This window comes from Pinus tabuliformis, chromosome Q, assembly GCF_031772625.1.
Source record: "Pinus tabuliformis cultivar Carrire ecotype Pingquan chromosome Q, CPIR1, whole genome shotgun sequence".
In the NCBI taxonomy this organism is placed as follows: Eukaryota; Viridiplantae; Streptophyta; class Pinopsida; order Pinales; family Pinaceae; genus Pinus; species Pinus tabuliformis.
In genome coordinates this window covers 883,090,982-883,096,972 of record NC_142296.1, presented here as the reverse complement: position 1 = coordinate 883,096,972, position 5,991 = coordinate 883,090,982, and positions in this window count along the sequence as shown.

Sequence of the window (5,991 nt, the reverse complement as noted above, 5' to 3'; positions counted from 1 at the left end):
TTTGTAAAAAAACACCTTCACAGAGGTGAATCATATGACACAATTACTTTTTGATCATGAAGATTTGGAAAACTTTCATAGTTACAGAGAAAGGAGGTTAGCAAAGGTCCCATTGGACCAATTATTGATTGAACCAATAAGGGAGCCTACTCCCAGTGTGACTATAGAAGGTGACTCCAAAGAAAATTCTAAAACCGATTTTGGAGTAGAATCCCAATAGAAATCCACCAGGGAATCACATAAGTCATTACAAAATGGGAAAAGAAGAAGCATGGAGCCAGTAAAGGATACACCCCAATCTACGTAGAATATAGTTGAAGAAACTTCAGTCAGCAAGAAGGCTGAAATCCTTGCCACCTCCACACAGCCAATAAAACCCTCGGTGATTGATTTAGAGGAAGAGTGGGACAATTTTAATAAAATTCTCAACATAGAGAAACAAACGCTAGAGTTGCAAACTCCACAATAGAAAACAACAGGAAATTACAGCAGAAGAGACTGAAAATAGACAAGAGGTAGAACACATCTCTGTTACCCCCACCTCCGAAATAGTTTTGAGAATTGAAGAAATTCCCCCTCTAGATGTGTTTTATAGCCCACAACATAAGGTCATGGTGAAAATACAAAGAAAGAAAAGGAAATTTGACTCTACAGCTGCTACTACCCCTAAAAATGAACCAATGGATGTTCTCTGGAAGGACTCACCCGTTGACGCATCCGCCAAACTTACTAGACTCTCACAGTTTGCAGGTGCTTACGCTATAATGACTATGGAAAAAGAAACAAAAGTAAAAATGTTTCTTAGAGAAAAAGCAGATAAAATAAAGTTGCTTGAGCAATAATTACAGCAAGAAAAATCTGACCAACAAATAGAGATATAGTTAGCCAAGCTACAACGGGAATTTGAACAAATGCAAAGAGAACATCGAACCAATTTAGCCAAGAAGGAAGCACACATACAGGAAATAACTGATATACACAAAGTTGATCCAAAAATTGATCAATTTGTTGCCGAAGCACTCGGTCTTAACTCCCAGCTGATGCACCAGAAAGAATTATTGTGCCAGAAGATTTCACAATGGAAATCTTATTGCGAAACAAGTGACAAATTGACAAGTCAAGTCATGGAGATGAGACTTGAATATGATGAGATCTTTAAAAAGGTCTCTGATTTCATCATCTGGAAGAATACATAAGATGGGAGAAAAGCTGGCTTTCCTAAACTAGAAGAGTCACATAAAGAAATCCTATTTGCAAGTTGGGATTCTTGGCTTAAAGAAGCAGAAAAGGCAACAACAACAAACAATGTCATAGAAAATATCAATGAAAATTTACATAGTGCCAACCTTGTGGTAGAGTCCATTCCAGGTTTCCTTCCTAACACGAAACAACTTGAACTATAGTGGAAATAGGCAACAGAAGAAAAAGCAGAAGTGATAAGGAAAACGACTAGGTTAAACTGGGAAGCATATTGGCAACATTTGGTAAAACCTCACAGCCAATGGATGACCCTACGATGCCCAACCACTTCTACGGAGAAAATGGCGCTAGCACTGACCGATGTCGTATTCAATGGAAAGTTGAAAGCTGAAGTCAGCCAACCAACACAGCTCAAGCCCATGGTGGACTTTTGCAATCTGAAGGATCAAATGTCGGATAGTTAGTCACCATGTTTATTTCTATTTTGATTTTATTTTTGCATAATTTGAGGTAGGTCATTTAAACCTCCTCAACTATTCTTGTAATAATCTATTTTTAGTTTTATAGTTTAAGTATTTAAATCCTTCTCATGCATTTAGAGAGGGATCCAGAAATTTTATCAGAAACAGTCTTCAAAACATGCACTTTTGTCCCTTTGAGGAAGTTCTGGTGAAACTAATGGCACAAGATTTATTTTTATCTGATTTAGCATCTTCTACTAAAATTTCACTTTTTTACTCTTAGATGGTGTTGAATGGACTAAACATAGATCAATATTGTTGAAACACATGAGTAGGACGTATTATAAATGGTACTTTTATCTTGTAATCCTTTTTACTTATGTATTAAGCATTGATTTCTTTTCTAATTTTTTATGTATGAAAGTCTGAATCTTGATTACCATTATTTCACTTCCGTATGGTGATGATCTATATTTTATGCTAAATATATGAATAATTCCTTATGCGATATATCTTTCACAATCATTCCGGCTAACTTTTTATACAAAACGATTATTGTTAAAATGAATTCATTTCTCATCTCAATTGAATGATATTTATTATCAATTTATTTCAGACATTTTTGTAGATCACATACATCAATTTAATCCCAGGTATAGTTATAATTAGATAGTGTTTAAGTTAGGATAAAATGCATGTGATTGTTAGTTAATATTAGATTACTTTTAGCTCAGACATTACTCCAAAAAATCACATATCACCCCATTAGCACAATCATTAAATAGATTAGGAAACTGGTCCCATTATCCATATTCATAGCCACTACTCCAAACAGAAAAGGAGCTACCAACCAAGGTCTAGACCGAGTGGTTTTCCCCCATGTTGAAGCAACGATTTGCGAGGCTTCAACATTTTGGCTCTAGAAGGAGGGCCTGACTGTGAATGAAAAGTAAATCCAAATTAACAAGCCATTCTAAGAGTAAAACTCCCTCACCATCACCTCCAACTTCTCGAAAGTCTTCCAAATCCCCTGATCCTAAGCGAGAAGTTGCACAAAAAATTATACAACCCGCTGTTGAAATCCCAAACAAGCCAAATCATTCTTCTTTTACTGAAGCCCCTGAAGTTCAATCTTGGATTCATAAATTACAGAGGATTTTTCTATCTTAAGAAGAATTTGAGTTATCCTAGTATAGTCTTACCTCTCAGTTCACCCCATCTCAACGGTTAACTAGAGCACAGAGCGAAAGTTCGGAATTCCTTTGTTCAAATTTCCTCTACCAAGCTGTAAGAAAGCTAAGAAAATACCATCCAAATCTCACAACGAGGTTCTATCATCATCTTCATTCATTCCATCTATACCCTCACAAGATCAATCATCCACCTCGCCACTCCAGATTGTGATTCACACAGGTACAGGAGCTACATCTTCCTCTACCCAATCACCTTCAACCACTGCTACACCTTCCCCTACCCACATACCAGCAATGGCACAGAATCCTCCAAGGCCATGGACAAACCCAGGGGCTGTTAGGATGGCTGGACCTTTACATCAATTACTAGCACACCCAGAGAAATGGTTGCCCAAATTCAATCTTGATAATGGCCTATTAGCTGAGGAACATATAAATAATTTCATGTTGTCCATTAACTTGAATGAAGTAGTGGAAGAAGACGCAGTTGTAAGATTATTCCCATATACTTTACAAGGAGTAGTAGGATCATGGTACTTTTCATTACCATCAGTTCTATTAACAACTGGGATGCTTTTCAAGTACAATTTTTAACTAAATTTGGAGATGATAGATATACAACTACCCTAATCAATGATCTTTCCAACTTGAAAGTCGAACCAAAAGAGCCCATTAAGGACTTCAATTCGCACTTTAATAAATTATTGAATAAGATACCAATGACATCTAAGCCTTCCGATGAGGTCCAAAATGAGTGGTACATTTCTATTCTACCATCAAACATAGCTATCTTCGTTGATAGATCTGCCAAACCAACTTTGGCAGAAAATATGAGAGGCAATAGCTATGGAGAAACACATTATAGCTATGGAAAAGAAAAATGCATTAGAAGAACGGAAATCAAAGAAATTAACCTTTAGAGATGACTCTAAGAAGAAACCACCAAAATATCCTTTTGATCTTGAAGGGTTACAGAAAGTCCTCAAGACCATGTCTAAGGAAATGGTTGATATTAAAAAACAAGTAGCAGATACTTCCTCTAAGGAACCTTTTAGACCATTTAAAAGGAATTCCCTTGCTAATCGTAAACCTCCAAATGCCATATCAAATGTTGAATCAGATGGAGAGGAGGACGAAGTTCCAACAAACGAAGAACAAATGGACAATGTAGAAGTAGAAGAATTACAAGGAATGTGGGATTTTATACTTCCCAATGAAGAAATGCAAGAAGCACTACTTGTTGCTACCCGAAGTAAAAACCCTATTGAATTGTCACAAACAAATCCAAAACAGAAGCATTCAATGCCACCCCCTAGGGACAAGAAACAAGTAAGAAATCTGTACCAAAATCCACTCAAACTATGCCTACTCAATTAGATCCTTCTCCTTCATCTAAAACTTTGATAGTTTCTGATGAAATGGAATATAATATTATTGATGATATGAATAATACTAAGGCAAACATCACCTTTCATGATCTTAGTAAATTGAAGAATTAACAGAAGTTACTTCTTAAATAACTTAAAACAGTACCTACTACGCTGCTTCTTGCTGTCGTGATCTCACAAGCTACCCAAGAAATGGGAAGACCCCCTAGCGCTTCTTTGAACAAGATTGATCCAACCGATATAGCTTGAATTGGGGGAAGATCAAAATCCCACACTCCACCATTTCTCCTCACTTTTGAAGTCTTTAATAAAAACTTACACAATTGTCTAGTCGATTCTAAAACTTCGTCTAACATCTTACCCAGAATAGTTTGTGCAAAGTTGAATGTTCAACCTCAGAAATTTGTTGTATGAATAGTTCAGTTAGATCGCTCTCAAGTCAAATTTGTTTGGGAACTTAACCAAGTAACCATCAGACTTTCATCAAACCCTAAAGTTTTCCAAGTCATTGACATACTTGTAGCTGGCATTCCTGATTTCTATGGCTTAATCCTTAGTAGAGACTGGTCAGAAAAACTTCATGGTTATTTTGCAACCGACTAGTCTCACATGTGGCTTCCCTATAATGGCAAACCAAGTCAAATAATTGTTGATTGCGAGAAACATAAAATGTACATAGTAAAAGAGTCAGAAGGATAAAATGAACCAATCGCGTATAGAAAAAATATCATCAGAAATTATTTTGTAGAATCATTTCTAGGGAATTTCAATGCTCACACTTCACCTTTCTTAGAAAACTTTGTTGTCTCTCAAGTTGATTTTTTTTCCCAAACAGACGCTTCTAAATATGTAAATTTTGTAGATAAACCTGTAGTTAGATCTTTATTTTGGAAATTATTTTTTGATGGATCTAAATACAATGATGGAGCAGGAGCAGGTTGCATCTTAGTTAGCCCAAGGGGGGAAGACTATGTTAGCATGCAGACTTGAATTCGATTGCACAAACAACACCGTTGAATATGAAGCACTAGTTCAAGGTTTGTATAAGGCAATGGCCTTAATATCAAATACCTTCAAGTATTCAAAGATTGTCATAAAATAGGTGAGAAATATTATACATTGTTTGTCAAGACATTTAAAACATTATCAGTCATTAGTCCAAGACCTGACTCTTCACTTTACAACATTTAATATTCCCCTATTCCAAGACTCTAGAATTCTAGTGCCGACCTTCTAGCCAATGTCGCTTCGAAGCTTATCCCACTAGAAGATTACAGCCCAGATAGATTTTCCATTGAATTAATTTTTAGGCCCTCTATTCCCGATAATATCACCAACTGGGGAGTCTTTAATAATGATCCGGATATCACAAGCTTCGTGACCTCAGAAGGATCTTACGATGACCAGATAGTTGATGAAGACCAGCATGATAAATAACTTAAACAAGAAACAATCATTAATGCTATTCCAAAATATGTAGTTAAGTTGGAAGATTTATATGACCTCAAAGACAGGTTTAAACGATCCACCAATTCAAAACTTCAGATTTCAACTCTAAGGTTTGAATTGATCAATATTGGGACTAATTTAAAACCTCAAAATATTAATTTAGGTCTCGGACTTACGTCAGATGAAAAAGCATCTTTTATAGGTTTGTTGAAAAGATACAAGAATGTATTTGCATGGAACTATGAAGATCTCAAGACATACGACACCTCTATTATTCAACATATTATTCCCATGATATCT